The sequence below is a fragment of the Ochotona princeps genome, chromosome 9 (assembly GCF_030435755.1).
Source record: "Ochotona princeps isolate mOchPri1 chromosome 9, mOchPri1.hap1, whole genome shotgun sequence".
Taxonomy (NCBI): domain Eukaryota; kingdom Metazoa; phylum Chordata; class Mammalia; order Lagomorpha; family Ochotonidae; genus Ochotona; species Ochotona princeps.
In genome coordinates this window covers 46,143,919-46,155,440 of record NC_080840.1, presented here as the reverse complement: position 1 = coordinate 46,155,440, position 11,522 = coordinate 46,143,919, and positions in this window count along the sequence as shown.

Genomic DNA, 11,522 nt, shown 5'->3' with positions numbered 1-11,522 from the left:
CTTTGTCTATTAATTTTTTTTAAGATTTATTTTATTTTTATTACAAAGTCAGATATACTGAGAGGAGGAGAGACAGAGAGGAAGTGGAGCTGCCGGGATTAGAACCAGCGGCCATATGGGATCAAGGTGAGGACCTTAGCCACTAGGCCACACTGCCGAGCCCTGTCTATTCATATTTAAAAATAAGAGAAATACTTCTTTCTTATACTTGCTATTGCAGGAATTACATTATGCAACACTTGGAAAGTTTGTGGTACATATAAGGCATTAACCAGGAATAGCTATTAACGTAATTTAATTTTTCTTTGGAAAATATTAAAGTTATATCTGCAGCATTGGAATTAGAGACTACACAACAAAAAGCAGGTAATAAATAGATGACATATAATGGAGAACAGAACCAAGAAATTGACAGTGAGGGAGGAGGTAAATGGAAAAGACACAAAAGAAAGTGGAGTCAATAGTGTTTGGTGATCCATCCTTTGAATAGGTGCTTATTCAGCATCTACCACATTCCAGGTACTGTACCAGGCACTGAGGACACACATCCAGATCAGGAGACTTTTGGTCACACTAAATCTACCATTAGAACTAGTTTAGGGCCCGGCGGCGTGGCCTAGCAGCTAAAGTCCTCGCCTTGAACACCCCGGGATCCCATATGGGCACCGGTTCTAATCCCAGCAGCTCCACTTCCCATCCAGCTCCCTGCTTGTGGCCTGGGAAAGCAGTGGAGCATGGCCCAAAGCACTGGGACCCTTCGCCCGCGTGGGAGACCCGGAGGGGGTTCCAGGTTCCCGGCATCAGGTTGGCGCGCACCGGCCGTTGCGGCTCACTTGGGGAGTGAATCATCGGACGGAAGATCTTCCTCTCTGGCTCTCCTCCTCTCTGTATATCTGACTTTGTAATAAAAATAAATAAATCTTTAAAAAAGAACTAGTTTAGATTTTATTTTGATCCAGAAAGTCAAATATTTGTTAACTTATACATTCAATCAATGAATGTGTTTTCTCTTTGGTACCTTAAAATTTTAATTGAAAATAATTTAGTTATGCAAAAGAGTTACAGACAGAGAGGAAGAGACAGAAAATCTCCCCCATTGCTTCTCGGCCTTTGGCTAAGATCAAGTGTAGAAAAATCTCCCATCTTCCAATTAACTCCCATGGTGGCTGCGCTAGCCAGAGCTGGACCAGGCTGAAGCCAGGAGTCTCCCAGGTCTTCCTCATGAATGAAAGGGGCCCAAACATTGGGGCCATTTTTTGTTGATTTTCACAGATCATTAATAGGCGGGAGGACCAGGGGTAGAGCAGCTACTGGATGATGGTGACACAGTGACTTACCAGTTACACCACAATGACAGCCTCAGTTCTAAGCCTAATAATTTAAATGTACAACATGGAAAGAAAGATTTCACAGAAAGTATGAAAATAATTTCCTCTTTGGATCTAGTAAGAGAGGCTAACAGAAATCATTAAGATTTTACAATTCCTCTATTTTTTTAAAGAGATAAAATTATTTTAGATTTTAGATATCCATAAAAGCATATGCTGACAAAATTTGATGTTTGCCTATGAAGATATCTTTATATATCAGGAGAGAGAATAACATTAAAGATGTACAATTTTTGATTCACAGCTTTTAAATCATGTTTTGTTAAATTTTAAGAACACGCTGATGCGTTCGTACTATTTCGATATTTCAAAAATTTGTGTCAGATATATGAAACACAATTTTCACTCAATTACTCCTGACTAAACTGACACCAAAGTTGCTATGCCTTCTGGGTAATATTGTTTGGGATTTTAACAAGTTAGTGATGAATCAAGAAACTGAAAGAGCCCTACATTCCGAAAACAATTGGTTTCTATGTGCATTTTGCTTCATCCTACACGGGTTTTATTTTGCTTTGGTTTTATATATATTTAACAGTAGAAAAGATATGTCTACTTATTTTCAAATTGCCATTAAGGTAACACAGTTAGTTTTTGCCCATCATGGGTAAAATTTACAGGTAACTAAATTGTTTAAAATTGTCACCTGCTGAAGAAGTACTCACTTAGATTTTCATGATTCTTAAGTACAATAACAACTGAAATATTTTTGGACAAAATTGCTGATCCTACTTAGCAAAAACAGAAGGCAGTGGTGACGAAAGCACAGAATGGTGTTTTAATGGAAAAGGTTAAGTATTTGGACTTAAAACCATACGTACAGTGTCTTTCATTTTCTGTCAAATTTTCTTTACTTTTCTTTAAAGGATTTATTTTATTTTTATTTGAAAGTCAGATATACAGAGAGGAGGAAAGACAGAGAGGAAGATCTTCCATCCAATGAATCACTCCCCAAGTGAACGCAATGGCCAGAACTGTGCTGATCCAAAGCCAGGAGTCCAGAGCCTCCTCCAGGTTTCCCAAGAGGGTGCAGGGTCCCAGGGCCTTGGGCCAGCCTCAGCTACCTTGCCAGGCTGCAATCAGGGAACTGGATGGGAAGCAGGGCTGCAAGCATTAGAACTGTCACCCATATGGGATCCTCACGTGCAAAGTGAGGACTTTAGCAACTAGGCTATTGTGCTGGGCCCAAATTTTCTTTACTTTTAAGGTGTGATGGTTATAATACCTTTGCCGACCTGAGAGCCAACTGAATCTTCACAGGAAGGAAGAAAGAGTAATATCAGATCTTAGACTAAACAAAAGGATAACTCAGTCCTTCTTGTTCGCTAAGCATTTACTTTCTTGAGCTACTGGATTCTCTGAATTTCCCTCAACCAACTTCCTTTTTTCCCAGGGAAATGGCTCTTGCCACATGCAGATGCTGCTGGCAGTGTCAGAATCCTGATGATCCTTACACAGAAGAAATTCCTTGTTGGGATTCACTCATTTTTAAGTGAAACAATAATAATGATAATAATAATAATAATGAAGACTAATCTGAGAAGAAAGGTTAACGTAGCTTTCCTTTGTAATCATTATTGGTCCGATTTCACACAGCACCAACAGGTTAGTCTACAGTTAGACATTTTCAAGATTGGATACTTTCAAATAATCACTTCATCTGGAAAACACATAGACCAATTTCTTTTCTATAGCAGTATGAAAAATGAAACTAGAAGTCAAGGCCTTATTTAATGTGGCACATATTTTTTGCAAATTCATCCAAAAGAAAGAAAAGTTCCTGCGCTTCTGTGAATTTTTTTCACTGCTCACAGCCGAAGAGTCATAAACAAAGAAGCCTCCTCCTGCTTTAAGAGAAGCAAAGATGCTCCTCCAATGAGGAGGAGCGTGTCCCAGGTGCAAATGTCCTGCCCCTCCTGAATCTGCTACCAAGCGTATGAGCCACCAGGAAAACTCTCCCTTCCCTGCTCTGCACAGAGTCCCTTTTAAATGCTTGTGGTTTGTGTCTATCGAGTCTCTAATATCACAGAGTCAAAATTATTGATTTCTCTGGGTCTGTAAGTTGGAAATAAGGAAGAAACCCAAGGTCAGAAGACTTGAAAAGCCCCATTTGTCCTGGAGAATTTGGATATACCCTTTTATAAATATTCTTATAAATGTGGTAAGGCACAGTAGCCTAGTGGCTTAAGTCCTTGCCTTGCACGCGCCGTGATCCCATATGGGCACCAGTTTGAGAGAAAGCTACTCCATTTCCATCCAGCTCCCTGCTTGTGGCCTGGAAAAGCAGTCGAGGGCAGCCTAAAGCCTTGAAGCCCTGCACCCATGTGGGAGACTGATAAAAAGCTCCTGGCTCCTAGCTTCAGATTGACTTTGATTGACTCAGCTCTAGTCATTGTATGGAGTGAATCAGTGGACAGAACATCTTCCTCTCTGTCTCTCCTCCTCTCTGTATATCTGACTTTACAATAAATAGAAATAAATCTTCAAAAATTCTTATAAACAGTTTCACTTCTTTAATAATTTTAATCCTTTCTTCCCTTGCTGAATATATCCAAAGGGCTAAGCCAAAAAAGGCCTTTAGAATTCACAAGGTCTAAGATTATGAAAACACATTAATGCATCAAATTTCCATGGAGGGCTAGCACACATTTCATGTTAGTTTAGTGCCATCAAGTGGACTAGTTGAAAATTTTGCTATGGCAAGTTTTTTTTTTTTTTTTTATTACTGTCTAACTTGCAGGCATTTTGGGCCCCTCTTGATGCCTGGAGGCAATTACTGAAAATGGAGAAAATTAAGAAAAAAATCTTGATTCTTAGTTTCACATTCCATACGCTAACAATAAAAGAAACTGTCCCACACTTTCTACACGATGCAATGGAACAGACTGTCATTGTCACCAAATTCCATTCAGAATCTTTTCTGTCTACAACACAATTAAAATATGTTACTCCAACACTCTGGTTTTTCTTCAGATTAAATAAATATTACCAAAATATATGTTCCATCAAACTTTTGAAAAGTCTGAGTATTCATGACTGTAAAAATTTAATATTTTGGTGCCTACATTTTTCATTAAACATGTTATAGAACCAGGAAGCTTCTCATTTACCAAAAGGCAGAATGCATGTCATATTATTTCTTTATTTCATAAATAAATGTGTGATTTGATGAATTATTATGAAATATACACTTATATTACCATTCCCTCAGTCATAAAACAAAATACACAGGACCTAAAAAGACCCCTCATTGTTCCTTCCCTTTTGTTAATAATTTAGCCTTAAACAAACTACTCCTAAATAAAATAAATTAGTTTTGCCTAAATAGAACCAGAATATGTACTCTGAAATTTCTTCTTTTAAAAAAAATTTCTACTAGTTTGGCAGAGCATCATTGAGAGAGGGACACCCATACCCACCCCCACCCCCACACACTGTAGGAGAGAACAGAGAGGGAATCTTCTACTATGGGTTCACTTGTCAAATTTCAACGAAAGCTAGTGCAGGCCAGGCCATAACCAGGAGCCAGAAACACTATGTAGCATCTCATGTAGGTGGGAGTACTTGGCCAATATCCAATGCCTCTCTTAGCATAATAGCAGGAAGGTGAATTCAAAGTAAAACATCGGACCTGGGACAATGACCTAGCGGCTAAAGTCATCGCCTTGAACGCACCAGGATCCCATATGGGCGCCGGTTCTAAATTCCGGCAGCTCCATTTCCCATCCAGCTCCCTGCTTGTGGCCTGGGAAAGCAGTCGAGGACGGCCCAAATCCTTGGGACCCTGCACCCACGTGGGAGACCTGGAAGAGGCTCCTGGCTTCAGACTGGCTCAGCTCCAGCCATTGCGGCCACTTGGGGAGTGAATCCTTGGACGGAAGATCTTCCTCTCTGTCTCTCCTCCTCTCTGTATATCTGACTTTGTAATAAAAATAATAAATCTTTTAAAAAAATAAAAGACTGATTTATTTATTTGAAAGTAAAGCAACAGAGTGGGGAGGGAAAGACAGAGATATTTCGTCTGCAGATTCATTCCTCAAATAGCCACAACATCTAGAACTGGGCCAACCTGAAGCCAGGAGCCAGAAATCCTATCGAGGTCTCTCTTTTGGTATCAGGGGCTCAGTTACTTGAACCATTCTCTGCTGCTTTCCTAGGACATAAACAGGGAGCCCATTGGAAATGAAGTGGGACTCAAACTGACACTCATGCTGGTTCTGCAGACAGAAATTTAACCTACATTTCATGGTGCCAGCCCTGCACACATACTTCTGGTGGACTGATAAATAAAATTATTTATCAAAAGAAAAGCTACATATGAAGATGATTGTCCTACTATCACTTTCTGTGTATGCTCTTGAATGAACGTCATCTTAGTGCTGGTTACATGGACTAAATTGCTTAGGCTGCACTTTCAGAACTAACTGCTATAAAACTAGATAAATTTTATGTTATAAGCAGCTCCGAAAAAAATGATTTTTACATTCAATGTGTGGGCTTTAGAATTTATTTATTCTAAAGGTAGAATGACAGAGGAAAGGACAGGGAGAGATCTTCTATCTGCTGATTCATTCTTCAAATGGCCAAAATGACCAGAGTTGGACTAAAATGTAGCCAGGAACCTACAAATCTCAATTCAGGTCCCACATATGAGTGGCAGTGGCCGAAGCACTTGGGTCATCTCGACAGCTTTCCCAGGTGTATTAACAGGAAACCGGATGGGAATCAGAGCAGCCAGGACTTGGACCAGCACCCCGGACCTAACCTGCAGATACTACAGGAGCAGCTTTGTGTGGTATTTTAAAAATACATTGCTGCGCCCGGCATGACAGCATAGCAGTTAAAGTCCTCGCCTTGAATGCACCGGGATCCCATATGGGCACTGGTTCTAATCCCGGTGGCTCCACTTCCCATCAAGCACTTGAGGACAGCCCAAAGCCTTGGGACCCTGCACCCGATGGGAGGCCCGGAAAGACGTTCCTGGCTCCTGGCTTCAGATTGGCTCAGCTCCAGCTGCTACAGCCACTTAAGGTGTGAACCATCCAATGGAAGATCTTCCTCTCTGTCTCTCCTCCTCTCTGTATACCTTTGTAATAAAAATAAACAAATCCTTAAAAAAAATACATTGCTTACTCCAGTGTTCCTGCCTTATTGATGAGGACCTGCAGGAAACATTTTCTGTAGGTTGAATAAAAAATGTGGGTTGAGAAATAAATGTGTTTGAGCTAGAATTAGTCAGCTCTCATCTTCTGCTCATTGGATCCACTGAAACATCACATTTCCCTCCCTGTGTTATCACAGTTGAACATGCAGTCCACTGCAAGTACACCTTGCTTTTCTTTGCTCTCCCTATACTTGGCCTCTCTTTGCCCAAATCTGCTGACATAATTACGCTTATTTTGCCACATTTTTTTCTAATGCTCTCCTGTAAACTGCCTTCAATCCTTTTTGAAAACAAATTGAGAAAAAAGAGGCAGAAAGGGGAAGAGGAAGCCAATTTAGTTTATACATTGAATAAGATCCTTAAGAAAACATTAACACATTCAGGAAATTATATGTAATGATGTAATAGAAACAAGGACCTTTATGCTGACACATACATGGGAGCATGTACGTTTGCTTGATATGAAAAATCATATTTTTGTTAAAATTTCAAAAGTTATTTTTTGGGCCCAGCACCATGGCCTAGTAGCTAAAGTCCTCGCCTTGAACATGCCGGGATCCCATACGGGCACCGGTTTTAATCCCAGCAGCTCCACTTCCCATCCAGCTCCCTGCTTGTGGCCTGGGAAAGTAGTCAAGGACGGCCCAAAGCCTTGGGGACCTACACCCGTGTGGGAGACCTAGAAGTTGTTCCTGGCTCCTGGCTTGGGATCAGCACAGAACCAGCCACTATGGCTCACTTGGGGAGTGAATTATTGGAGGGAAGATCTTTCTCTCTGATTCTCCTCCTCTCTGTATATCTGACTTAGCAATAAAAATAAACAAATCTTTAAAAATTTTTTCAAAAGGTATTTTTTAAAAATATTACATCAATAGTTACAAATTCTTCATATAAGTTATTTTCAGTAAAAAATCAAGAATACTTTCTATATGCTTTTCCACATTGATAGCTAAAAAACAAAAACTTCTTATACAATTTACAATCCAACCCTAATATTATGTCAACTTAAATACACACAGATAGACATAGAGTTTAATTGAGAAGAGCAGGAGATTGCAATTCAGGATATACATGATATGAAATTTGTAGTGTCATCAAAACAGCTGGCCCAGGCCAGATTCTTTCAAGGGTGGGAAGAACTCTCCCCACGATGTTTTGAGACAAACGTCATTTGTTAAAGGTGTTTACTGCTTAACTCCTACCTACTCACGTATCACTGACCTGCAGCTACGTGACTTAATCTGGAATTTTTCACTACTTAAGCGTTTATATGTGCCTGTGGTCCTTTCCCTCATGGACTCACTGTACCATTTTGTTTAGATTTGACAGCTGAAACATATGTCACTTACAACTGCCACATTTCCAAAAATGTCTTCATAGGAAATGCATGCCCAGCAAGCTCAAACGCCAACTCTGGTTCATGGGTCTCTGTCATATACCTGAGAGATCTGAACTGAGTTCCCAGCTCTTAGCTGAGGCCTGGACAAGTCCTGGCTGTTGCTGGCATTTGGTGAATAAATCAGTATAAGGAAAATCTCTGAATGTCTCTGTTTCTCTCTCTCTCTTTTCAGACTTATTTATTTTGATTGGAAAGGCAGATTTGAGAGAGAAGGCAAGGCAGAGAGAGATGCCCCATCTGCTGGTTCACTCCCCAGATGGCCACATTGGAGTAAAGCTGATCCAAAGCCAGGAGCCAGGAGCCTCTTCTGGGTCTCTCACACGGGTGCAGGGTCCCAAGGCTTTGGGCCGTCCTCAACTATTTTCTCAGGCCACAAGCAGGTCACTGGATGGGAAGTGGAGCTGCCGAGATTAGAACTGGCGCCCCTATGGGATAGTGGTTCAAATGGAATAAAAGCAGAAGATGAGCCAGTTCAGTCATTGTGCTGGCTCCTCTGTCTCTGTCTTATTTGATGTCTTTCTTTTGAATAAAAAATAAATAAGTGTAATTTAAAGAAAAATTGTAAACTCAGCAAGTTTTTATTTAAAATCTATTCTGCAAATAACTTTCTCAATATTAGTAAGGATATTATTTTGGTCTTAGAAGAAAAAAATCAAGTTGCCATTGAGTGATAATATTTGTAGAGAAATAGTCTTCAGCCTTTGTTCCTAACAGTTAGTTTAGACTGTTATTAAAATATATTTATGGGTCTCTGATAAAAGGTATAATTTTTTTTAAAGTCTAACACCATAATTATATTCCCTTCTTCCCTCCCATCCTCCCCGCCTTCCCTCTTGGTGTCTGACTTTTTTTAATAGAAGAAAATAATCATAAATTCTAACCCAAAATTTTCCTTTGTACAGTTCTTCCCTGAAGGTTATGGTGAAGCCGAAAGACTATGCGGCTCAGCACCCAGATCTCTGGCTCTCAGGCCAAACGGTTACAGCCTCCTAAGCCACTTTACTTTGTATTTTCTCATACACAGCCTTGGGACAATGATAACTACCAATCAAATATATTTCATCTGCTCTATTTGTTTTGGGAAATCACAGTAAAAAATTGCAAGTTGAACAAATAGTTTTCATATGTTTTATCTTTGATACAAATGTGCCCTCTCCCAGAATATTTTTGTTTCCTCTTTTTAAATAACCTCACAAATCCATTTTCATGTTTATCAGAAAAGCCATCTCATTAATAGTCGAGGTGAATTTTAACCTAAATTATATGTTGTTCAACCAGTGTATCTAATGAACCATATTTCTCCTTCTTCCAAACCTCAAGTCTACTTCAAACGGTAGATTACTTTGCAATGTAAATAATATAACTAATATTTATATTCTCAAAAGGTAAAGCCACAATTTCAGGTAAAATCAACCACTTGGGCCTTTTCTGCTGCTGCTTTCCCAGGAATAAGAACAGTGAGCCACATCAGAAGCAGAACAAAGCAGCCAATGTTCAGACCAGCATTCCAGTATGGGATACTGGTGTCACAGGCAGTGCCTCAATTCACTGCCTGAACACCAACACCAGCAAATCTTTCTAACAAGCTTTGACTTCCTAGTGTTGACTCCGAACTGGAGAACAGCCATTCTATCTCAGCTTATCATTGATTTTCTGCTAACCACATGGTTTTCTGGCCACATTTCCTAATGTACACCAACTTTTTGCTATGATCCTTTTTATGCATTTTATTTTATTTCATTGTCTGCACTCTTAGTGCATTTGGAGCGGTAGAACCAAATACCATAGTTTAGGTGGATTACAAATAACAATGTATTTTTCATAGATGTAGGGGGTGGAAGTTCAAGAGCAAAGTGCGAGGAGTTTCAGTGTCTGTTTCCTGATTCTCACACGCAATTTCTGATTATGGCATGGGCCGCTTCTCTAAGGTCCTAACCCCCTTCACTAATGCTTCTCTGTTGTGGGCTGAGGAACTGATTTACATTGCTTTAGCTGAGCACTCAGGAATCAGGCCTAAGGCAGTAGCACCTGGCCTTTGCAGACTCATTGGCGTCCTATTGTCCTGTTAATGGACTTGGGGGGAAGAGGAGATAATATGTAACAAAGAGGCTTAGGAGCAGACGGCTCCCAGCACTTCTACCACCACCATGGTCTCTGTGTGTCGGTGCTTTTCGCTTGGACATTCGCCGTGCCTACTATGCCGGCTCAGCGGAAGAATTCGAATCTGTCCAGGCATTTTTGCTACTGTGAGACTGGCTTTTTACACAATGTGAGCTTGGAGGTTAATGTCAATAATGTCTTACAAAAGGGCCTTCTATTATTATTCCTACTGTCTTGGTTGTCTCCATTGACCTTATGCTAATCAAGGGACCTGTATTTAGGGTTTCATCCTTTGCTTAATCTTTAGGTTCTCCTTTTCTTTGTGATACAAGATTAGGTTGTAGGATAAGAATTATAGCAGGAATTTCTGTTGTTTTTGGATAAAGCAGATGGCAGGGTTGTCCTTAGAAACACCCACTTGACCATGACGTGGAAAGTCTGAGCCAGAGTTTAACTGATTCTGTATAAATAAAGCGGACTGCTTTATTGCCGTGTCCACTATCATCATGGAAACCTAGTGGTCTCTCTTTCTGCGCCTCATCCACGCACCCTTCCCGAGTTCCGAAACCCAGACTGGAGCTGGACCCCGGCACTTCTCTTTATGGACCTAAATCCCTCCAGATTTCTGACCTCCTGATAATGTCTGTTTGGGTTATTGTACTCAGACCATAGCCAACTCTTCAGTGGTATTTCATAATTTGTATAAAGTGGCAAAGAGAAGTACATGGTAAGACTAATGTTAAAAGACACATAATCAGAAGGGCAAGAAATACACTTCAAAATAGTGAACACGGTGTATTGTACATATGTTCATACTGCTACAGATACATATCAGTCTGTGTACGAGTGATCTTCTGAAAGTTTAGCAAAAACTGCCTATGATGAAAAAACTAGGCCTGAATCTCAACTTTTATGCCAAAATAAGTTTATCTTTTAATTCTGTTTCTTCATGTGAACGTTTTAAAATCTTGCGTATAGAAGCACAGTGGGATCATGAGACAGCTGTCAATTATGAAGTCAGGTCACTCAGCTCTATGAACATTTCAGCAAGTTAGAAACTGTCTTAAAGGAAGCTGATATTTAGTCACGTTACCTCACGTGAGCAAAATCAAAACACAGAACAAAAGCCCTCATTTCACCCCTATGTAAAAAGTTAGCCAAATTCAGTCAACAATAGGAACATAAAATGCATCTTTTGGGATTTGTTACAGTCAGAAATACGGCCACATACTAGGTATTTGTGCCCAGCCTCCCCCAGATCTCTCCCACCTTGTTTGTGACAGTCATACATTGAGTAATTACTTTTAATTTGTAATGTGGAGCATCCTTCTGCCTCTCTGAATTGCATACACACTGCTGTTATTTTGTTTGGATGAGTAGGTCTTACCATTCACCGTGCCATGGAAGGGATGCAGATGCTACAGATGAATGTGTCATAACAGCTTCAAGCCACCAGACGGAGCTCTAAAAC